A 25,457-nucleotide genomic window follows, 5' to 3' on the forward strand; every position below is an offset into this window, starting at 1 on the left:
CAGATACCGAGAAAAAACAAGCCTTGTGTTCCTACGTTGGACAGTTATGCCATAAAGTCAAGCCCCTCCTGAAGTTAGTATCAAAGATGCATCTATCCTACGTGCATTTCCCTTCATACAACCTTGCAAGCATTACACTATTTTTCCTCTCAAAATAAATGCTACACGAGTGAAACAAAACCGTTTTCACCAGGTAGTAGGAAGGCTTTTGCTCTTTATTTCAAGAAAATGAAATAGTTTTGTATATGGCTGAAGTCGTTTGCATTTCTAGAGTAAGTTTTTATGTAACTTCTACTCTGTCAAATACAGTCTAGTCTATGGTGTCCCTGTCATAACAAAGTTCTAAAGGAATAAATAATAGAACGTGAAATATTTCATCCAAAAGACGCAGAACAGCTAACTCCATTTATCTGCTTATGCTTGCCATGCACTGAATAGCAGGTGAATTGCTCATTTTAGTAGGTCTGTCCAGTTGTTTATGTCTATTTAGAACTACCTTGAGGTCTGCAAGAAGTAATTGGTACTTATCTGCATGGTAAGTACCTGAGAAAAAAAATGGTTAGCACTTTTTTTTTTTTTTAAGTTACTTGCAAGTTCTGTCATCTGCTGTCCTTTAGATTTTGAAATTCTTTTCTGCCTGTCTTGCTAGCAAACTGTGAGTGAAAACCAAGCTATGAGCATCTTTTACCTTGGTAAAGTGGTTGTCAGAGCATACAGGGATGGGCACTAACAGATAGTGCTGCACATAAGACTTGACATTGGACTTTTTTTATGGCTGATTGCATACCTAGCGTAACATGTATATGGAAAACATGTGAAAGAAATGTATCTACTGAGGAATGCCATCATGAGGAATGCCTTTTTCTTCAGAGATGACAATTAGTCATTGCACTGGTTAAAAGGTTAAAATTGGTTAAAGGTAGAAAAAAGTTCTAAGGAGTCTCTTTAGAAGACCTTTATCAATTCTGTTACATGGTTCTCATCTTACTAGTCAGGGCAGTTTCACAGAAAGAAGCATATTTTCTTAATATATATGTTGAGCTTAAATAATTTCAAGCATTAATTTTCAATAATAATTAAGAAACATTGCATTTTAGCTATTCTTTGTTGCTGATTCATCTAATTTTGCTCCGTCCTTAGTAAACTGTTGTCATGTGCAGAATTTGCAGTATCACTGTTTACTGCCACTTCTAAATCACCATGCTGTATGATTATCCTTTCTGCTTGCTGAAAATGTTCTCTCTGTTTGCATACACAATTCTGATATAGTGCGTGCCATATACCCAGTCAGAATATATGAAAAGCTCAGTTGTGTTAGCTGCCTTTGCCTTTGTCCTTAATCAAGATGCTGTTTTACTGCACAGCACCTATGCAAAAAGGGCATGGCCAGACCATGTGATAAAGAAATGCTTTTACCAGTTTCTGATCTTCTTCTTTTTTATAATATATTTTTCTTAAGAAATAATAATAATAGTGCCTATACATTTAAACTGATTCAACAGTAAAGAATGCAATACGCTATTCGTTACAAAAGATACTCTGAAGAATCCAGAGTATCCAGAATTATCCAGAATTTGTGCTGCCTGCCTGTGCACACTTTAAATTGATACATACTAGAAAGACCTTGGGGTGTTCAGTGTTGACTGCCAGCTAGATTAGATTCTCTCATTGGTACGTATTGCTATAGTTTCACTCAGACTATCCACTTAATGCTGGCTCTCTTTTGTTACAAAATGCTATACCTCCAGCTGGAAATTTATATCTCGTGGGTTCAGACTCTGGAAGTTGTCCTTCACTGACCATAAGAATCCAAAATTGGTCATGCATCACGCAGGCTGTAACAGGTGTCACATTTTGCCGGCAGGGAGTCGCAGGTGGAAATGCTGTACTCTTCACTCAGAAGACAGAAACAACTACATGATTTATTGACATAAAGTAATGATTTATCAAAGCTTATACAACTTAACAAAGATTCAGGGATATTAAGGTACACCTAATTATAACTGGAAGATACACTTAATTATACACTATTTAAAAGGTTCTATTTACTAGTCAAAGATACTAAATGAAAGACATGATATACTACACAGAGACTACATAAGGAACTGCGTTAGGTGACATTACATCAAAGAAACCCTCCTAATGAATCACAAGAGTCAGAGTGGACCCCTTGCTTTCTAAACTCCTTGAGTGGTAGGAGTAAGGAGCCTTGGTGCAGCTGAATCTACTCCTAGTCCCAAGCTTGGTCAACAGTTTATCTAAAGGATTATACGCATTACATGAATCCTTAATGCTGCTTAGCTGAGATTATAAGGCACGGTCACTAAGCACCATTCCAGCACGCTGGCATGCTGTCACTCTCCCAATCCCCTTACTGACTACCTGTGGTGACAAGGCTCCTCGCACTCTGCACAAGTTGCCTGGGCCATCCCTGCACATGGGGAGGTCCTGGTGTGCCACCCGCAGCTGTGTCAGGAGAGCCCAAAGGGCTCTTGGGCTGCTTGCTATTTACAGGGTAAGATGAATGACCTATGGGCACATTTGCATCCTGATGTTAGTTTCTCCCAAATTTGGCTCAAGTTGCACTTTCTTCCAAATTTGGCCAGCACTGGGGTTGGGAGTGGGGTGGGGGTGCCTTGCTCAGACAGCCCTTGGCTGTGTGTCCTCTGTTTCTTCTGAATCCAGGATACAGCTGGCACGGCCGGGCATACCCATCACGGCTGCCCGCAATGGTTAGCTGCTCTGTTACGTCCCACACTCTGCTTAACCAGGGGGTGAGGGGGAGTACACTGTCACAGAGGGCTAAACGCATGGGATAACTTAAGAGTTTGATGAGAGGTTAGTTTTAATGTTACAAAGCTCATACTTTAATAAAAACATTTATCGGTGCCTAGCATGTTGATTGTTGGATGTGAAGAAGTGGGCTTTTAATTGTATCAAAATAAATTATTCCAGAATATTTCTCATAAGTATTACTTTCCACATGCACACTAATCACCAATTCCCACAATTATATCTCACCTGTTAGCATAGAAATTGCTATAATTAGATGTAAAATTTCAAAGGTCTCAGGCTAGTGGTAATGCTACTTCCTGAAAAGGTGTGCTCACAAGAGAGGTTCTGGAAATAAAAGTGCTCAAATTGGCTTAATAGACTTCTGAAATGGCTCTTTAACACTGGGCAAACTTTTTAATGGTTGTCTGCTTTAGCTCATTAATTTAGAACAAACGCAAATCCAACTTGTTTCCCTCACTGGGAAAAGTTCTTGCTCACTGTTCTGAATTTCATTCATCAGTCATGGATTCAGCCTTAGCTAATTTGAGACCAACTCAGTTCTCTTACACTAAATTGCTCTATGAACAAACGTTTGCCCTTTTCACCTTTTTTTTTCCTTCTGTGCCACAGTTGCTAAATTAATTTTTCTTTAAACAAATCATTTCTGATCATTTCTATCTTGTAAATCAAAAGTAAAAATGAACAAAAAAAAAATCCTTTAAAATGTCTTGTTATTGTAGAGTATGTTTACATTAGCATTTTCATTTATATTACAAGAACACTTCTGAAGCAAATCTCCCAGCTGTAGCCACTTACACATATAATTTGCATTGTGGAGAAGAGTTGGATTATGCAAACTGGATTTGCCTTGGTTGAAACTAAAACTGAAAATGCTCTCCACACAGGGATATAATGGACTCCAATCACTGACTTTCAGTCCGTGGGTTTAGATAAAATCAATTCTAAAGTAAAACGCTCAGAGCCCAGGTAGCATGGATGCTGGGTCATCGGTGCCAACTGTTTTGAGATATTTGTTGCTATTCTTCAGGATTGATTGACAGTGTTGATGTAGATATAGTCATTTAAAGTTTCATGAAAATATAGCACAATTAATTCAGCCTGGTTACATCATATTACATAGTATTTGCTTTTAAATGTGTATAACTTACATAAATTGCATGCCATTGAAGTTTTAAGGAATGCATGTTATAATCTATATGCCAGTGCATTTATTTTGCCACTAATGTTGTAGCAAAGTAAATTGTCAGCCACTCTAGCAATACTGTTTTACTCCATACATGCACAGCACGTACCCTCAAATGTTCAAAAAATATGCTTAGAGTGATTGCTGAAAACTGCATGAGTGAAATTTACTTCATGAAATTCATTTCTGCTAAAAGCTTGTTCTTAAAACTGCAGTGATGATTTCTTGCGTAGTAATCTACAAGGTTACTTTTATCTTACATCTCTGAATTTATTTCACTCAGCTGGACTGAGCAAAAAGATTCCATTGGCTTTCCAGACTAACACTGGAACTCATTTCCTCTGATAAATAATATTTTTCTGGCTTATTAGATTCAGTGATGATTCTATATTCTATAGCAAGGTGGGCAATGAGTGGAAAAAGGCAATAAATGTACACGGACTCCTTCTACATGACACTAAACGAGAACAAATAAAAGAAAAGTTAGATGGAAACCTTCTTTCTGCTACATTACAATATCAGACAAGCAAAAATACCAATAAATAATAGAGGAAAAAAAAAAAAAAAGCAATCCCTGTTAGAATTAATCACTGGAGACTGTAACCAAGTCCTGCCTGACAATTCTTTTTTTTTTTTTTTTTTTTTGGGGGGGGAGGCAAATAAGCAAAGTGCCCCTTTAAATATTTTATTTTTTGGTTTAAATCAGCAGATATCTTGCAGTACTTTTTAATTTCATTCTTTATAATTTGTCCTTTTATCTATTTTTCATGACACTGGTAAAGAGGCTGCTGAAGAAAACCCCTAACAATTCAGCAGGTTCTATATATGTGTTTGATACTGAATTATTTGTCATAAGAGCCAGATGACTCTTATTTCTGTATCTTATTTATGCTCTTTCAGAGATAACTTTTTAAACCAAACTCTATTAAATATATAGTATGCTTGTATTTACTCAGTTTGTCTTGCCTTGTAACAGAGAACTCTGAAATATGCTGAGATATACTTAAAGAGCATACTTACAGGGTGGCTACCTGAAATCATTTTTTTTTTACACTGAGATCAATCTTTCAAACAACCTCTACAGAGACATGGTAGCATGCCCATCAATGGATATTTTCAAGATGTGGTTGGACAGGGTGTTAGATAATCTCATCTAGGCTCCTTTTGCCAGCAAAAGGATGGACCCTGACAATCTTTTGAGAACCCTTCTAACCCAGGCTGTTTTATGACTCTAAATTGCCCAAGAAAAAAAAAAAAAGTAATTTTCAAGATTAATTTTCAATAGATTATACTTTTACAAAAGAACTGATTCTGAAAACATTAAATTCATTCATTGAATAATCATACTAATTGATTTCTGTAGGCTACTACTAGGGAAGTAATGTGAAAATAGGAGATTACATCAGATTTAGGGCCAATTGAAATCAAAACCATTGACTAAAATTTCCTTCCCAAATAATTGTGATAGCTTCTTAACATTTCCTCATTATTCTCCCTTTCAATTTCAAGATGTGCCTTGATACTTGCTTTGGACTTCCAAAACTGTGGTACAGTATAAGTACTATTTGCAGTCCTATGTAGGAATACACTTGCACACAGCTAGAAGCTTTCTGAAGCAGTAATTAAATATGTATTTGCTTCTTTGAGGCATGCTACCAGGACTTCAAAAATAATTAGTAATAGGGAACTGCATCACCTGGAGCCATTACAAAATATAAAGCTTTTGTAGAGTTCCCTATTAACATTTAGAATAATTCTTGTATTGTTCATACTAATGCAAAGAGTTGTAGTATTGTATAAATGCCTTATGTTTGCTCAGAACAGCTTCAACACCAGCCAGAAATCCCTGAAAGTTAGAATAAACTGTTTCCTTCCAGATTAACTCTGTTCCAGCTAGACATCATATGCCTTGTATTTCAGTCCAGTACTATTTTCCAGGTTCATGTGTGTAGAAGTACATTTCCATTTGTAAGTGAAATAGATTACCTGAAACAAAAAGTTCACCATCTTAATGTAGATTCATTGGCTTCTTCTATAATAGTAAATTAAACAATGTGAGAGCTTTAAGATCAAATGGTCACAGACATGTTGTTTAAGCTTTTTAGCAACCAAAACAGGGTGGCTGTGTCCTGGTCACTTATGAATGCGTATAAAGTTATTGAATTGATTCCTGGTTCCACTTCTCCCATTTTCTGCTTAGAAGTTCTCAGGACAAGGGGATACTCCACTTTTTCATTTGCTTCTGAGAAGCACCTACCATTTTCTGAGAAACATAAAATTATAAAAATGCATTTAACTTTCCACATTTAAAATTTTCTTCACATTCACAAATGGTATCTTATGTGAAAAATACCACAAGTGAATAACTACATTTGGAAGCTACTATTATTCAATCAGTACTGTAAAATATTTACTCTTATATGCAAAAGTACTGCTTTCATAGCACAAAGGCAGGATATAAAAAGGTGAGAATTAGCACCAAGCAGTCAGAGTTTAAAGACCTTGTTATAAATTGTTGTTTATATTTTCATTCTTATGGCAGTATTAAGTTCTACCAACAGTATGACTCACTAATGCAGCATGGTCAGTAATTGGTTGGTTGAAGAGCTTGTGCCTCAAATTGATCCCAGAAGTCAAACAGTTTCACTTAATTTCCTCAACCACACACACACACACCAAAAAAAAAAAAAAAAAAAAAAAGTTATTTTTAATATACCATTCTGCTTGCTTTTCTTGTTATTCACAGGAGATTTTAAGTTGTATCTTTGTGCTTTAAAATTATTTATGTTTTAAGAATTCTTTCTGAGTGGTTTACACTTATATTCTTTCATTTTTGGTCCATGATTTGACTTTTTTTTGACTTTTTTTTTTTACCAGCTACTTAAAGCATCTGTATATCATGAACCTTTGACATAAACACAACCCCACTGAAATGTCTACGGTCCTTTTTAATGCAAGAAGTAGACCTACAATTTTATTCAACTCACTACTGCTTCATATATAATACCAAGTACTTTAGCTCTTAATATATCCTGTCATTATCTGTTGAGCAACATCCTGCCAAAAAGATATCTCACCAATACAAAAAGAAATCCTATAGGAAAAATTCTGATTTCTCTGTTCTGTCAATTATAACTTTGGAAACTTTGGAAAAGTTATTTAACATCTGCTGCTGAGTATCTATTCAAGTCAAATGGCAAACTTGCTTGATATGATGGTAAGATTTAAAGTACCATGATTTTTAATTACCATTTTCGTGATATACATAATGTAGTCTAAAACAGAAATACCACCACAGTTTCTCGGGCCTCTGAGACCTGTGGGAAATTTTAGAACAAAGACTTACCCTTGGTGGAGGAGGTTCAAATTAGTCAAAATTTAAAAAAATGGACATGAACAAGTCATGCAAATGATGGCATATACTCACATGAGTTGAGAGAGCTGACTGATGTCATGAGGCCACTCTTAGAATCACAGAATGGTTGAGGTTGGAACAGACCTCTGGAAATCATCTTGTCCAAGCCCCCTGATTAAGCTGGGATGCCTAGAACCAGCTGCCCAGGACCATATCCAGATGGCCTGTGAATAATTTCTTGATAATCTTTGAAAATTCTTGGTGGCTGAGAGGAATTCCTGAAGAGTGGAAAGACACAACTATCACTCCTATCTTCGAGAAGGGCAAGAAGGAGAGTCTGGAGAATTAGAAGCAACTTGGTCTCACTTTCGTAACTGGAAAGGTGATAATGCAAATCCTCCTGAAAACCATTTCTATTTCCAACTAGGAGTAGTGGCTGATACATCATATAGTTGTGCTGCCACTTGGATGGAACTGGGAAAGCTGCAGAATTGGGCCAGGAGGAATCTCATGAAGTTCAACAAATGCTTCAGTCTTGCACCAGTACAGATGGGGGGGGGGGGGGGGGGGGGGGGGGGCGGAGAGGGGGAAGGGAGGTGCAAATGGCTGCAAAGCGGTTTTGCAGAAAAGGAACTGTGGGTCCTGGTGAACAACAACTTGTATATAAAAAAGCAAGGTGCCCTTTTGGAAAAGAAGGCCAAAAGGGTTAGTAAGGGCATTGCCAGCAGGCCAAAACACATAATATATTCTCTCTGTTACGCAATGGTGAGACACATCTGGAGTGTCGTGTCCAGTTCTGGATTCTATTGTGAGACAGGTTGGTTTTACCCTACTGATGATGTGTATGGGAAAGAGATGGACTTAGTGGAGCAAGTCCAGCAAAAGCGGTGAGGAGTATTGGAATAACCTGAGAGAGCTGGGATTATTTAGCCTGGTAGAAAGAAACCTTGGCTCTGTGTGTGTATGTGCTTGTGTGTGTGGCAGAGCACAAACTGAAATACAGTAAAATCCACTTAAATGTACGAAAAATCTTTGTGACTGTAAAGGTGATCAAACACTGGACAGTGTTGCCCAGAAAGGTTGTGAAATGTCCATCCTTGAAGATATTTAAAACTCAGACTGGACAAGGTCCTGTGCAGCCTGCTTTCAGATGACACTGCTGTGAGCTGAGGTGCTGAACTAGACAATCTCCAGAGGTCCCTTCCAGACTCTACCGTTTTAGGATTCTGTAATATAAAAGGCTTGATTCCTGTATCTGATCCAACCACTTACAATTTAATACATACCTTTCACCACTCATATAAATTTATATGAGAATGGTGTAAAGGTAAAGACAAAAAGTAGAGCCCAAGAATTGCATTGCAGAGATATTATACATTAAGAATTGATCAAATGGTGGTTTACACCTGTGCAAATCACTTAGGTGGAGGAAATTATAATGACAAAATGTGACAATAAAATAACTGCACTTGAAAATGCAAGGGTAATCTATTTAACAACCATTTCATGAGTGTAAGTGAGTATACCAAGATAAAAAGTTCAGGTTCTTCTGGTCTAATCTTAGAGTAAATACCATTTAAGATTGACATGCACTAAAACCGGGTCAGATTTTACTAACTAATAATACATTCCAGCTGTATCATTACACATTACTTTAGATCAGTTTTACACGCTTTTCTTAAAAATTATTCTGTAAATGGACCTTCTTAAATGTACTAATATAGGTACTTTGCTGAAAGTCTGTAGCAGCCACTGTGGGATTGATTCACATAAGGAGGGGACTTTCCATGTAAATACATGCATTGGGCTTGTATGGCAAGCTTTTGGTGGTAGTGCGATGGCCTCTGTGAGCAGAGCCCAGCAGCTGCCCGGTGTCAGATTAGAACCAGCTCCAGCTGGCTCCAAAACAGACCCAGTGTTGGCCAGAGCCAAGCCAGGGAGCAACACTGGGAGGGCCTCTGGAAGAGCAAATTTAAGGAAGGGAAAAATCTGCTGTGCAACTTCAGCTGGGAGAGAGAATGAGAAATAAGAGAGAACCAGCTTTGCAGCCCCCAAGGTCACTGCAGCAGGAGGGCAGGAAGTGCTCCATGCATGCAGCATAAGTTCCCCTGTGGCCTGTGAAGAGGCCCCTGGTGGAGCAGGCTGTCCCCCTGCAGCCCATGTGTCCCACAAGGAGCAGATCTCCACGCTGCAGCCCCCCTGCAGCCCCGGTGGAGCAGGTAGATGTGGCCTGAAGGAGGCTGCAGCCCATGGAGAGCTCCTGCAGGAGCACGCCCTGGGCCAGAGCTGCAGCCCGTGGAGAGGAGCCCACGCAGGAGCATGGAGCCTGGGGGGAGCTGCCGCCCGTGTGGGACTCATGCTGGAGCAGTTTGCTCCTGGGAGATGGACCCCGTGGCATGGAGCTATGTGGGAGCAGTTCTTGAAGAGCTGCTGCCTGTGGGCAGCCCCTGCAGGCTCAGTTTGGGAAGGATGGCATCCCGTGGGAGGGACCCCATGTGGAGCAGGGGCAGGGAGTGACCGTGAAGGAGCGGCAGAGAGGAAGTGCTATAGATTGACCACAACCCCCATTCCCCATTTCCCCTGTGCCACTTGGGGGGAGGAGATGGAAGAGGGTGGATGAAGGTTAGGGTAGGGTGTTTTTAGTTTGGTTTTAGTTCTCACTCTCTAGTTTGGTATTAGCAATGGGCAATAAAATACATTAATGTTCTTTACGCTGAGTCTGTTTTTCCCATGACAGTAATTAATTGGTGTGGGATCTCCCCATCCTTCTGTTAACTCATCAGCTTATTTTTCCATCATCCACTTGTTCTTTTGAGAAGGAGTGAGGTAGCAGTGTGGTAGAGTTTAGCTTCCCATCAGTGTGAAACCACCACAATACAGTAAGTGTTAATCAGTGTGAAGAGTTCAGAAATGGAATCCAAGAAAGAAAAAATTATATCTTTTTCACTCACACTTCATAGCGTACCTGAACTAGGGGTGTTGCTACACCACCAAGTAGTGCAGACAAATAGAAGCAGAGTGAAACAACTGGAGATGCAGCAAAAATGGAGTTTACTGGCTGTAAATGAGATACATGTTTTGGGTCAGGGACTCATAATTCTGAACTAGTTCTGGTGTATTGAGTGCAGTTTTGGGGACCATATTTAATACTGGTTGGTCTGCAGTGTGTTCTTGGAGCCTGTCTTCTGGTTCTGTTTCTTTCTGAAGTAATCTGGTTTGTGTTGTCAGAGCCCACCATATGATGTGAAGCAAAGCACACAAAGTGAGGTCAATTGGGAAATTAATCTGGAAAAACATAGTCATGATCTAAACTAAAACTCTAATAAGTCTGAACCTTATGGATGCTAGGAAGCATATGAACACATGGTTGTTTTAAAGTTACTTGGGCCAACAGATTCATAAAGGACAGGTCTTTTGAAACAGCAGTCTGTGATCTCAGTATGGACAGCAGCTTGGAAATCTCATTAGTCAGCCAGGACACTCAAATTATGTGTAAGTGTGCTGATTGCCTATAAATGTTCTCCATATGTTTGTCTGGTTTTGCGCCCACTAGAAAATCCGTGGTCCATTTAACAGAGTCAGATGAAATGTGCCAAGTGGTTGAAATTATTTAACTCTTACTGGACCGTAACAGTGCATCTACCTTTCCACATGGAGCAAACATAAATGAAACTCAGCATTCATGTTTCAAATAAACACTACTTAGTGTCCCAAGCCCTAAGGGGCATCAGAGCAAGGACACGACATTTAGACAGTTCTTACTGATAATCTGCCAATTGACAGAGGTGTATTACGGAACTGAATTGAACCATGAAGGAACCAGCTGGTTGTTAGCACTGCACTGGCAGGTATCAAAGAATGTGTGTTTTCTTTGAAAGGTGAATGACTATACATAGCTTCAGTGTGTGACAAGCTTGAGTTATATATCAGTGTCACATCTGTCTGGATGCAGTTCAGTTAGTGATATGAAATAGAACCCTGGTAAGGAGACATTTCCAAGTCCTTGTTTCCAAGTTTTAAAGACAATGACATTTTGTTTCTTGATACATCTATTTCTTGATACATCATATGCTGAGCAATGTTCAAGAACCCTGCTATTCCAATTTCACTCACATGCAATTCCTGAGACATAATGAAAAAAAAAAAAAAACTATTGAGAGAAGACTGTAAACATTTCCAGCTGCTCTGGTTTCTTACAGTGCATGTGTTACTCTACCTCAACTACAGCACAAGTGTATGAGACATTCCTAAAATGAAAAACTCTAATTGTTTGCTACCAGTGCTATATATGTCCATTGTTTCATGCACATTGTTGCTCTGGTATGTCTGTGTCCTTCAAAAAAACTATCTGCAAATTATGGTCTTTGTAGAACCGCTTAGGATCTTCAAAATTGTTATCAGTTTCTCATATAAGATTTGTGTTATGATTTCTGATTTTCATGTTTGAAGACACTAATAGAATATATGTAGTATTTTTAAAATCAGTTGAGAAATGATAACCTGAATCTTAAAATTAGCTTTGTCCTAAAATATATTTATAGTGTAAAAACCGACTGTTTCAGATATTACTTTCTTTTTAAAAACTTTTTTTTTTTTTCTTTTGCTTTGAGAAACAACTGTGCATTTTGAACAGCATAGTGAAATACAATACACTTTCTACTTTACTCTGTTGCCACTTAACGGTTAGCTAGCCATCTGGGATGACTGTCACTAAATGAGTACTAAAAAAGTCCAAGCCTGGAAAGCCTCTGCATGGGGAAGTCCCAGTGCTATAAAGAACAATAATGTGCATTCTGCATGTGTGCACACAGGGGAAGACAAAAAATGCACAGCAAAGAGTCTGGCATTTTCATTTTCCCAAGGCTAAAGTGATTGTATTGCCTAGGCAACATTCCCAGTCTCCTCTGGCTATGGACATATGCTTTTTAGTCATTTTTTAATAGTTGTTTCATGCTTGAGGAATGAACAATAATTGAGATGCTGTTTCTTCAATGACTTAAATATGTCAATTTCATTAAGAAGATTAATTATGAACAGTACGCTAGCTACACTCCCTCACAGTATATAAGAATCTGTAGAATCATAGAACTGTAGAATGCCCTGAGTTGGAAGGAACCCACAAGGATCATCGAGTTCAACTCCTGACTCCACACAAGGCAACCTAAGCATTGAACCGTATATCTAAGAGCATTGTCCAAATGCTTCTTGAACACTGACAGTCTTGTGTCTGTAATCACTTCCCTGTGAATCACAAGCCTGTTCCAGTGCTTGACCAGTGCTCAGGGTAAGGCCTTCCCAATGTCGAGTATAGTGGGATAGTCATTTTTTTTCACCAAGTAGCTATGCTGTGCTTAATGCATCCCAGAATACAGTTGGCCTCTTGGCTATGAGGGCACATTATTGACTGATACTGAGCTTAGCATCAAACAAAAAAAGAAATGTATTATAAAGCCCAATAATTAATGTCCGAGTGTTAAATTTCCTATAACACTGGTTTTGATCCGGTTCAAGCATACTGACTTATGTATGCTAGTATAAGAAAATCCATCCTTTACAAAGTCGTAGGTTTCCCCCCTCCATCGTTACTGAATATAACATTAAGTTCCTCCTTATGACAGTTGTATAAATCTTCTCTTTTAAAATCTCTGAGATTATTTCACTGTTGCTGTCAAATGTGTGATTTTTTCCTCTTCATTATGATATACTAGATTTTCAAACCCAGACATTTCCTTCTGTCTCTAAACTGGCAGATAAGCAGAACACACATCAAATAAAGTCAAGTTTTATTTACCAAGGGTACATCAGAGTACATTTTCTCATATACTTCTCTCTCTAACCTGTAGGTGAGAGAAAAATGCACTGCAGATTTAATTTCTGGGAAAATGTCATTCTCCAGAAATGTAAAAGTCACAGCAATACTTAAATGGCTATAACTGAGAAATTGGCTCTTGGGAATGTGTCCTGGCCACGGTTAGTCCTGAACTGTGCCTCAGAAGCATTTCAAAGTGCACTAGTTGACCCAGGAAGGAAACATTCTAGGGACCAGATCATTCTAATGCTTTAATGGTAGAAATTATCAAGCTTTAGTGCCAGGACACTGTTTAACTGGCTAGCATAGACGTAACTGTTGCTTCAGAGTAGTTCAAAGTTGCTGTTCAGGCAAAGCTATGAAAGAAATTATATCCTTGCCCCACTATATTATTCTTGTTTCAAGTTTGAAAGCAAATGGAAGGATGGAGCAAAAAGAGGAATTTTCTTCTTTTAGGAAGGTGATAAAAATACATAATTATCGGTGAGATTGAAGCAACAAGATCTTTTTTAATATCGAGTAATAGTTATATTCAAATGATTAAATAAACTCTCTGTCATGTAGAATCACTGTCTTAAAATAGCAATGAAAGTCTTATTATCCTAAGACACTACGTGATTGTCTTATCTGTAGCATTAAAAGCCTACATTTATGCAGAAGTGAATTTAGCAGGTGGATCACAACCTTGTCCCCTCTAAACAAAATCCAATACCTGTTCCTGTGAGACAACTCAAGTAAGTCCACCTTGATCTGCTCTGCCCTTGAGTAACCAAATTTAATTTAAAATTTTACTACTAGAAGAGCAGGGTTTCTCTTAGTGAATCATGTGCTGAGGGAAGAAAGAGAAGAAGAGAAAGCAATTAGTCCCCTTTGCTCTTTTTTATTTGTTGCTTCACACAGTCCTTCCGTGGCCTAATGACAACCACCTCCTTTATCTTGTCCCTGGCAATTTTTTCACTTCTTGACTCTGCTTCTGCTTCTTGATTCTAGTTTTGGTCACATACTCCTAATGTAAAGCATTGTTTTATCCTTAAAATTCAGTTCTCTACTGCTCAGTATAGTGTCACAGTTTATTCAAGTGACCATTAAGTACTACATATTCACACTTGTTTGGCTTTTTAGACATTTGGGGGTCAAATGAGCTTTTCTTCTTTCTCCTATATTTAGGCTTTCCATGGGGAAGAGAGTACACAGAAAGAAGTTTAATATGTTTCTGAAATAATTAAATATGAACACAAAGTCCTCATCTCCTACAAAGATTATGTGTGCATGCATGTGTGTGTGCATACAGTTACTTCTTGTTTTTCTGTAATTGCTTACTAACAGCATGGTCATTCTGATTTTTTTTTTCTTTTTAAAATATCTTTTTTAACTTCAGATGAAGATCCCAGTCTGCTTCTGATCTTCATTTTTAAATGAAAGGACTAATCATGAATTGAGGGCTTGTATTCTAAATAAGCTCTATCCTGTTTGACTTATAAAATTGAGACCTCCTTCCTCATTTATTATTTAGTAACTAATCCAGAATAATGCTTATGCTGGCTTTTTCCATACTTATCAGTAAACAAATATTCTTTATTCTTGCTAACAGTATGCGTGTTTAATGAAATACCAAAACAGCAAGATGCTCTGCTGCACTTCATTATCTCCTTATTTCTCAATGTACAGAATGTTAGAGCCCTGCTTTGTTTTCTTGTGCTGTATTAGCTTTCAGAAGATTATAAGCACATTATGCAAATGAAAACAAGAGCAGAAACAATTCTTGAAACCATTTTTATTTATAAAATACCTTTCAACTTTCAGAATGCTTAAACAGTGATATTTTCTAGCTCCTTTGTGCACTTTTTGGCAACAATCATTTAATCAGAGAAAAACAATTTATTAACATTTGTATCTTAAACAATTCTGCAGCTATCCACCTATTAAAACATCTGATACAAAGAAGCCGGTCCAATTTCTTTCCTCTCAGTATTGAATTTCCATCCCTTCATCTCTACCTTTATCTCTTAGTATAAAATTCTGTAACCATAACTCATTTGTCTTTTGACAGGAACACCCTATCCTGCTTTCTTTAGGCCAGCTTTGGCATGTGAGTTGTTATTACTGGGAAAGTAAGCTATACCCTGTCTGTGCTGAAGTAAATTGCCACCACTTTCATGGCAAGTGAAAGCCAATAAAAAAATTCTTGCCCTCACTTTCTGCAGTATCCCAGCTGTATGCCTCCCCTTTAAGAAAGCTGAGCCTCAAGTTCATGTCAGCAGTATAAAATAATTGGTCCCTAATATATTAAGCTTCTGTCTCAGTGATGGAAGTATCCAATATTGGACTCATTTTACTCAATTTTCACATTATAACTAGATGGTGAAGAGCTTCAGGCCGTGTAAAAGGTTCTTGGACACAGATACTGCACTTTTTAAAAGTAAATACTAATGGCTTCTATTAAGTAAAGAGAAGGAAAAAAAAAATCAGATGCACCTAGTAATATTAATTTCATCCACAAAGTTAAATTAAATCATATGCTGTTTCATCCTTATCATTTTAGTTTCCACTTTGCAATCAAAGTCAGAAGACTGAAAAAGCCACATATAGAATATAGCAAGCTGTGTGAAGTAAAAAGAAATTGAAATCTAATTTTTAGATGACAGATAAGTGCCTGCTCTATTTTACTTCAACATCCTTATTAAGATATTTTAAGTAAAAGTATACAACCCGTGCAAAAATGCACCCCACCCCAAGTTCTTCCCCTGGCTATTATTTTTAAATTGTTATATAATATTATATTATTATAAAACATTATTTTTAAAATTTGTAGTTATAAACAAATAGAACAACTTTCAGTAAGTAACACATGCCAGAGTTTTGTAGAAGCATGACCTTGGTGTTGCTTTAGAAAGGCTGAAATAGAAAATTTGGGGGAATTCCACAAAAGCAAGTAATATTTGAAAATAACATGTAATGGTAGCATATTCTTTAGATGCCTTCTATTTGAAACTGCATGGAGAGAACTCCTCCAGCAATGGCAAGAGCAGTTTGTGTCCTTAAGTGTGTCAAAACCTAATTTTCTATTTTTTCTTCATTTAACCAAATTGAATTGTTGTATCTGAATGTGTTTATGTTTTTCAGGCTTAAGCATCTTAAAATACTGTTGTATAATATTGCTGTATCTTGAGAACAAAAAGAGAAGACACTGTAGGTGAAAAAGGGAGAGTGGGGATCTTGCATGTGTGTCTTGACAAACCATGGTCCGAAGTTTATGGGCCTCAGAAGACCAGTGAGTGATATATTATGATGACCTCTTAGGTCCAGAGTTCTCACAGGGCTCTCACAGCCTTTTTCTCCCACCTGCAGTACACTTGTTTCTCCACAGCATCCCTCATTTCATAATTCAATTCATTATCAGAGTATTATCAAAATCAGATTTGTGAAAGATCTACAAATACTACACAAATTGCTTAGTAAGAGATTATGTCCTTTTATGCTCTCATTGCTTTAGTTCCCTATCTAGCTCTCCCTTCCTATTTTGCTACTGTTTATCCTCTTTTAATGCTCCCTAGGTCGTTAAGATAACCAGAGCATAATTTTAGGTTTGGAGTCCACCATCTCTTCGTATTCCCCATCAGTCTTGCAATCCATTTTTTGTTTGTTTGTTTAGTGTCTGATAGCAACTTTTACAAACCTTGCATTAGCTGCAATGGCTGTACAAGTCCGTAACTTCACCCAGTTCCTCAGGAGGCCTATACAGGATTTCATAAGCAAAATAAAAGGATGGGATTTATTCTCCATTAGAGTGGGGAGAGAAAGGGCAGAAGAAATGGAAAACAAGAATCAGTGGCCAAATGATCACACAGCTGTACCTACACAGGTAGAAAAAGAAGAAATGTCATTGATTTTTAAGCAAATTTCAGATACAATAATCTTTCTGTGGCTTGTTGGTGAGATTGCACGTTGAAATGCTGCTGAAATCCCAAGAAGGAAGAAAAGCCCCATTCATGCACCAGTGTCATAAATTGTAATAGATTTAATAAGGAGAATGTGTTTGGTGTTTGCAGTGCTTGTAAAAGGTGTGGCGCATCCAGAAGTTGTGTAAGCAAGCACCATCAATATTCAAAAACAGAACTTCATTACAGGAAGAAGAAACAAACTCCAGGAAATCCCACAACATGCTAATTACAGAAAATTTCCCTTAATAACATCAAGCTCTCCCAGGGAGTGGAAATGAGACAGAAGAAATTATAGCTAAGATTAAATATTTTTACTGCCTTACAAGATTAGAATAAAAGTCTTTAAATTTGCTGCTATCAAATAGAAGAGCCTTTTCTTTCTCTCAGACGAAATATGAGCTAACAGGCAAAGAGTTGTTAACCTCTACCATACCAAATATGGATAGAATCATAAAATCTGAGGTCATAATTTCATAAAGCGTAATTTTCATAAGGTCACAGTGGAGTCTAATTGCAGCACAAATTATTGAAGGTTTTATTGTTTCATCCCAAGTTCTATTAAAATTCATTTCAACTAGGTGTTAAGAAAACAGAAAAATGGGCGAAGATAGTTGACACTTGAATGTAGAGTATTAGTTAAGGACTTTATTGTAAGAACATTGCTATTCCGTTTTCTCTTATCTGTATATATTTTTTATAATGAAAATTCTTCCTTAATAGCACTTTTATATGGTAGTAATCTGGAATTAACTTGCATTTTTTTAAGAAAAAGAGAAATGGGTTATTAAATCTGGAGCTACTGCTGCTATAAAGTCGTGTTCTGATTTTCACAACAAAGACAAACACATGCAAACGAAGAGAGGGGGAAAAAAACACGACTGGAAAAAGTTTCTAAAAACATTTGGGGTTCTATTGGGCTTCCATGACAAGGTTTTTGTAGCAGGGAGCTGCGGGAGTGGCCTCTGTGAGCAGAGCCCAGCAGCTGCCCCAGTGTCAGATCAGAGCCAGCTCCAGCTGACTCCAAAACAGACCCTGCACTGGCCAGAACCAAGCCAGGGAGCAACACTGGGAGGGCCTCTTGGAGTGTGGATTGAAGGAAGGGAAAAAAAATACTGCTGCACAACAGCAGCTGGGAGAGAGGAGTGAGAAATAAGAGAGAACCAGCTTTGCAGCCCCCAAGGTCACTGCAGCAGGAGGGCAGGAGGTGCTCCAGGCACACAGCAAAAGTTTCCCTGCGGCCTATGGAGAGGCCCCTGGTGGAGCAGGCTGTCCCCCTGCAGCCCATGGGTCCCACATGGAGCAGATCTCCACGCTGCAGCCCCCCCATGGGTGGAGGAGCCCCCGGTGGAGCAGGTGGATGTGGCTTGGAGGAGGCTGCGGCCCATGGAGAGCTCCTGCAGGAGCAGTCCCCAGGCTGGAGCTGCAGCCCGTGGAGAGGAGCCCATGTAGGACCAGGGGGTCTGGGGGGAGCTGCCGCCCACATGTGGGGGACCCGTGCTGGAGCAGTTTGCTCCTGGGGGATGGACCCCGTGGTATGGAGCCATGTGGGAGCAGTTCTTGAAGAGCTGCTGCCTGTGGGCAGCCCCCGCAGGCTCATTTCGGGAAAGACAGCATCCCATGGGAGGGACCCCATGTGGAGCAGGGGCAGAGAGTGACTGTGAAGGAGCGGGGGAGAGGAAGCATCAGGGACCGACAGCAGGCCCCTTTCCCTGTTACCCTGTGCTGTTCAGAATGAAGAGTGTGGATGGGAGGGGTAAGGTGTTTTTAGTTCTCACTTCTCCAGTTTGGTATTAGCAATGGGCAATAAAATAAATTAATGTTCTTTATGCTGAGTCTGTTTTTCCAACGACAGCAATTGGTGCAGGATCTCCCCCATCCTTCTGTCAACCCATCAGCCTTTTTTTTTCCATCATAGTTCCTCCACTTGTTCTTTTGAGAAGGAGGAGTGAGATAGCAGTGTGGTAAAATCTAGCTTCCCATTAGTGTGAAACTACCACAGGGGTTAGTTACAATGCTAACGCTCAGTTTATCTAATGTGCCTGCAATTTTTGCAGCTCCCTTTTGTTTTTCTCTCTTTCTTGTAGTAAAATGTAACTTTAAAATTGTGACGAACATTAGCTAGTTAACATGTATCTCAGTATTCACGTTTGCATCCTGTTCTATATCATCTTTATTCATATTCTAGTTGACGTACAATTTTTAGAAAAAATCATGCTGATTACTCTGATTTTTCAGTAAAAGAATTTGACTCTAATTCTTGCACTTGGCTCTAACTTATTTCTTTGTAGAGGCTCACAGGATACTGTGTTTTGGATTTTTGATGAAAATAGTGGTGATAAGACACCAATGCTTAGCTGTTGTAGAGCAGTGCTTACACAGAGCCAAAGGCTCTGGCTCCTGTTGCTGCCCTGCCAGCAAGGAGGCTGGGGGGGCACCGGAGGGGACAAAGCCAGGACAGCTGGCTAGGCTGGCCAAAGGGATGTCCCACACCAGGTGGTGTCATGCTCAGCAATAGAAGGAGGAAGGGGGTTGTGTTTTAAGAGATGGTGTTCGTCTTCACAAGAAACTGTTATATGTGATGAGCCCTGTTTTCCTGGAAGTGGCTGATCAGCTGGGAAGTAGCGAACAAACTCCTTGTTCTACTTTGCCTGTGTGCATGGCTTTTGCTTTACCTAGTAAACTGTCTTTGTCTTAGCCCATGAGCGCTTGCACTTTTACCTTTCCAGTTCTCTCCCATATCCCACCCAGGGAGAGGGAGCAAACAGCTGTGTGGGGCTGAGCTGCCTGCTGGGGCTAAACTACAACAGTTAGATAACAAATAAAACCAGTGGCCAGAATTTGTGCCTTTCCCAGAAAGCACTGATTCCTGTAACAAATCAGAAACTACTACTATCTTTTAACTTATGAATACAGATATCACAAGGTGACTAAACAGACTCTTCCAAGTCGTTAGTGTGTGAACCAACTTCAGTTGTACATTATCAGAGAACCAAGTACTCTTAGTTTTGGTAATGAAAGACTGTGGGTGAAGAAACAATGAAAAGAGCATTGAGGTTTAGTTTGCAATGCAGAGGCTGTGTATCACATACAAGTAACTGCAGTGCTGTGTTGTGTTATGTTTTGTTCTGGGATAAAATTTTGCTGCCTTTAGTGACTCAGAGTCCAGGGACACTCAGATTCTCCTCTTGGGGAACGTGACCTGTCTGAGGGCAGAAACCAAGGCACTGAAGAGGCTGAAGTCCTGGGCTCCCCATGACAAAAGTCCCAGCAAAAAAGATGCTGGGCTTCCTCATAAAGGCACGCACGATCTTATCAGGTCATTAACAATCAACTGTTTGTATGAACTAAATACATGGGGGAGTTTCCACCAGGTTTTGGACTCCTGTGCTTGTTGATCCAATTAAAAAGGCAAAGAACACCAGCACAATTATGCCCTATGAATTGCAAATGTAACCCCTGAACGTGAATATATTCTTCCAGACACCTGACTTCCAATGCACACCTCATTTATATCTGTGTTTGTGCAATTTTGTGATTTCCTACTACTTCATATTTTGTGCTTTGCATCTTCATTTGCATACTAATAGCCTTGTACTAGCACCACCCATTTTATTTGAAAATACACCCTTGCAGGCTCTGGCCTGGGGAGGGCTGCTTCCAGTCACCAGCACGATCTGCTGAGGAAAGGAGCACTCAGACTTCGGGCCAAATGGGACTGAAGTGGCAGCGTGAGGACTTAATGGGCTCAAACTCTGAAATACTTTTAGACATAGGTGTGTTTTTAATGCTAATGAGTAACAATGGTTCCCTGCCTTCCACAGAGGCAGACTGGGAGAGAAGCTGAGCAGGCCAGGGCAAATGTCCCTCATCAAGAGCTGGGACAGACTGGAAAGAAGCGGGAGGGGCAGGGGCAATAGAGGACAGACAGGAGGTGATACGGATACAGCGGGGTCTGGTCATGGCGGCGGGGCTGGGCCGGGTCCTGTCATCACCTGTGGTACCCTCACACACTTCAACCACCACCCTCGCAGATTGCTGCCAACCCCTGTCAGTCACAGCGAATCCTCGGTTTTGATTGGCTGAATTTCCCGCGGTGCCTGGCGATTGGCTGTCACTGCTCAGGCATTCCCGCCCCCCCACCCTAGAAAGTTCTCCGCGGGACACGTGTGCGGCCATTTGCAGCAGGCGGTCGGTGGGGAGTTGGGTGTGTGCTGGGCTGCGCTGCCGCATGGCAGTGTTGCTGGCCGGGAGGAGACCAACAAGTGGATCCTGCCGGGAGGAACCAGAGGCGATTCAGGACTGCTGTGAGGTACTAAAGTGCAGAGTTACTGCTTGACTGGTGTGTGATTTTAGTTTAGGAGACTTGGACTGGAAGCTGAATTTCTGAAGAACTTGATTTAAATTAAGAAGGCTGTAACTAGCTGAGGCTGATTGGCTCTTATTTGGTCAAGGGAAGCCTGAGTGTTTTGTTTTGTTGTTTTTTTTTTTTTTTTTTATTTTGTTTCTTGGTGTATGCATGTCTGTGTGTTTTTATATGCAATTCTGTGTAGCCAATAACATGGGCTCAGGTGAGAATCTCAGTGAAGTACCAATCTTACTCACGATTGCAATAGTGGGCAACCCACAAGCAGGAGCACACCCAATAGTTCCATAACACAGTTTATATACTTTTTTTTTTTTGAAGGATGGGACCCTCCCCTGTTTCCCTGCTGACTGGGTAATCCAGGTTTACCACCCATCTGATGCTTTGCAGAAAACACATGGCTCTCTGTTGCTGGCCTGTTATTTTATATTTCTTTTGACTTCGTTACTCTTTGAGGCAGTAATTCTTCTTCACTTATCTGACTTGACACCCTGATTTTTGCCTAGTTGCTCTAGGGAGTCCAGTTGTCTGCACTTTACAAGGTCATCTGTTAAGCTTTCTTATCACTACAAGTATACCCCAATAACACATCCCTTCGCTTTAAACAATGTAACTGTGCCAAAACAGCATTTTTATTCCCACATTTTTAACTCACGGCACTCATTTATTCTTTTTTCATACTCCTCATACTTAATTTTTCATAGATTCCTTGTTGCTATGTTATAAATAAATGTCCTTTGTGCAGCTGAGCTGGTTTGTCAGCCATCTTACATTCATCACCAGAGCTTATCCTTGTGTCTTGTGGCTTTTAGTTTGGGGAATAATATCACTTAAAGTTTGTGTAGGACTTTGAAACCTCCTTATTCTTCCCAATGATAATATTAGATTAGATTGATAAAATTTATTGCAGAAATTGCCTAAACTTGGCACCTCTTAGATATGATAGAGACACCACATGAACGTATAATATGATTTATTTGTACTGAAATGATCTATGAATTTAAAGTAGAGATGAGTGAAATTTCAAAAGAGAAGAGTTGACATCAAATAATCCTGTGAAGGTATCAATGCTTCTAAGAAAATTTGGCTGAAGTATCTTTAGAACAGCCTGTTTCTTTAGCCTTCCCCTATTTTTGAGTCTGATGTTGGCAAGAATGGGACTTGGTGATGTATGAAATGTCCTGAGATGGTAATGGTTGTATGTTAGAGATCTATGTTTGAATCAACTATTATATGCAGGTATGGTAGTGCAGTTTCAGGGAAAACAGTATGTGTTTTATTATTTGGTCATACTTTAAATAAAAAAGCTACTAGCAGCAACACCAAATTTGAAACTTAGAAGCAAAGCATTATTTCTGTCTGCCAGGGTATAGGCTACCCCTGTGCAATACCCTGTTTAACTCCTGTAGCTCTCCCTGAACCAGAGATCTAGGGGCGAATGGAAAAGTTCCAGACCAAGCCTTAAATGAGTCAAGTTGTTTCTGCATACTAGGAGTGTGTTTATGACCTTTAATTATTCATTGAAAAATTGAGGTAAATGTCAAACCAAATGCACTGATCAAACCCTGCTATTCAAATGTCTGTCACTGTCTGGAGTAGCTGTTTGGTTTATTTTGCTTGAATAACTTACAGTTGTTTCTCATTAGTTTTCCTTTGCTGTTCGGTACTTGTCACCTTGAAGGTGGCTTCTTTGACACGTTTCTTCTAGTAAGTACTCTCTCTAGAAGAATGGAAGAAAGGTATGAAAAGGATAAATGGCGGAGGTTAGAAAATAGAGACAAAAATGTATCAGTTATTCATTATATAAGACTTGGTTTGTTACTATAAAACTAATTCTAATGCGATTACAGTAGGAGTATTTAGAACTGTATTTCTGAAAACAATTAAAAAAATTTCCTCAGAGTCATTCCCAATTTGGTAAAAATTCTTCCCAGTTTTCTCTGAAATAGAAAACCTGTATCAATGAGTAAAAGCTATGTTGCAGATAAATCTCCATAAAAAATAACAAACCTAACCCCATCAAAATTTGAGTTGCACCATGAGAACTCTCATATCTGTGTGGTGATGGAATAATTAAAGGCACAAGTTGTTTCTAATAGCAATGTGAAATCTAAAGTAACTTGAAGTCTTATTGGTCATGATTTAATTTTAAAAACCCTATACTTTCAGAGAAGTATCCATTTTACAAAAGTCTTGCTTTAAAATGTTCAGTGTTGAAGGCAATGATGATAATGAATTTATTATAAAGCCACTGTTCAATGAAATGGTTGTATATGAAGGCGTGCAGTGCAAATAACTAGTATTCCTATTTAAGGTAATTTTCCTGGTGGTCACAAATTACAGTACAGTGTAGTTAGAGTTGTAAATACGCAGTATGTCTAGAAACAAGATGTATTTTAACTTGGAGGACACATTAAATGAAAATGTAAGCCTCTGTTTGCTACTGGTGTTCTATTGACAGGAAAAAAAATACTGTACCTTCACATGTGTTTGTTTGCTATACAGAAATGTAACAGTCTTGCACTGCAAGGCAAGAACAGGTTACAGTTGATCAAAACAGCCTGTACTAGCTGTTTTAAATATACTGTCTTGCTAATTTAAATGATTAATTATTCAAAAGGCTGGAGAGATAAGCAAATTAAAAATGTTCTTTGTTTCTTCTGTAAGCCTTGCTTAAAATTTAAATAAAAGGAACACTTTTATCATTAATATCAGATAATGTATAATTTATAATAACTCAGGGTGCAGAAGATAAGTAGATTTGGAAGGACAAGTAGGTATACTGGTTAGCATTTTTGACTTGTCATTTTGGGGAAGAATGTATGAATTAAAGTAGTGGATTAGCTTCTAAAAATCCACATTGCTATCTCAACCTCAGTAGACAGTGTTTAGTATTAATGTATTGAACTTAATATTTCTTGTTTTGCAGTGGTTAGTGCAAAAATCACTTCGGCTTTGTAATTGTGTAGGTTCTACCTGAGTGATTCAGTTGTTGTAGTACAGTCTAGAAAACAGACTTTTTGTGGTTTTTCTACACTTCTGAATCTGTCCTTTGTATTTACTTTTCATTTTAGTCTCTTATTAGTTACAATTGTTTATCCAGTTAATTTAAATGCTTTTATTGCAAACCATATTGCACTTACCCCCAAAATATTTCTTTTCCATGAAGTGAATGATCTGACTTAATCTGTGAACTAAGTCACGTGTGCCTTTAACACTAGGAAAGAACAAGGCCAATTGCAGACTTTTTTTCTGATCTCACAAGTCAGATTTTTTTCTTGTAGAGCAGCACTATAAATAAAATCACTGTTCCTACACACTGTGAGGAACAGGTAAATTCATTATTGTGAAAGTGGCAGGTAGTGTAATTACTGGGACTTTACTCTGCACAGGTCTTGTTTTAATTGGTTTTCTACTAAAGGTTAAAGTAAGGGTTAAACCAACTGAAGATGTTCTGTTCTTTTGTTGGCTTTTGTTTTTGATTAAATAAGCTAATTTATTTAGGATAAATATATGAAGGCTTGCATAATAAAAACAATGTCATAATGAAAAATGAGGGAAAAACCTAGTTTTGTTAGCCAGTGTGTAAGTGTGGTTCTATAAATGGTTAAATCAATAATTACTTACAAGTGAAGCCTGAAAGTAGCAATTTGTTGAAAACCTTTACATCAACAGAAAAGACTGCCTAAATAATGTTAGGAGCTCAGTATGATTAAGAGCAATTGCGAATACGATTTTCACAGATGCTTGTTTTTACATTCATGTTTATTTCACAAGGTTAAATGGACTACTGTTAGCACTGAAAGTTAAGTGTTGTGAAGGTGTTCTCTAGGAAAAAATGCTTCCAACAGAACAGAATTTTGTGATGAATCATTTTCTGTAGAGGCAAAAATATCATCGTTTTTCAGGGAGAAAAAAATCTCAAAGGCGAATTTGGGATTTTTTGCTGGAGAACATCTTCCAGTATGTGGCAGTGGTGAGCAATCCTATGATACGCTCTTCCTGATTTT

General features: G+C 38.8%; 1 protein-coding gene across 2 annotated transcripts in view; it reads left to right on the plus strand.

The window, feature by feature from the left end:
• The window catches only part of EYS (eyes shut homolog), an 830,760-nt gene that overhangs the window by 284,709 nt on the left and 520,594 nt on the right, over positions 1-25,457 (plus strand). Inside the window, exon 1 of one of the 2 annotated variants that reach the window (XR_011095298.1) lies at positions 21,264-21,393. The exons of the other annotated variant lie outside the window; for it this stretch is intronic. The gene's annotated coding sequence lies outside the window, so the exon portion shown is untranslated. Of the gene's footprint in view, positions 1-21,263; positions 21,394-25,457 lie in introns of those variants that run through there. 2 annotated transcript variants of the gene reach the window in all.

This window comes from Anas acuta, chromosome 3, assembly GCF_963932015.1.
Source record: "Anas acuta chromosome 3, bAnaAcu1.1, whole genome shotgun sequence".
NCBI lineage: Eukaryota > Metazoa > Chordata > Aves > Anseriformes > Anatidae > Anas > Anas acuta.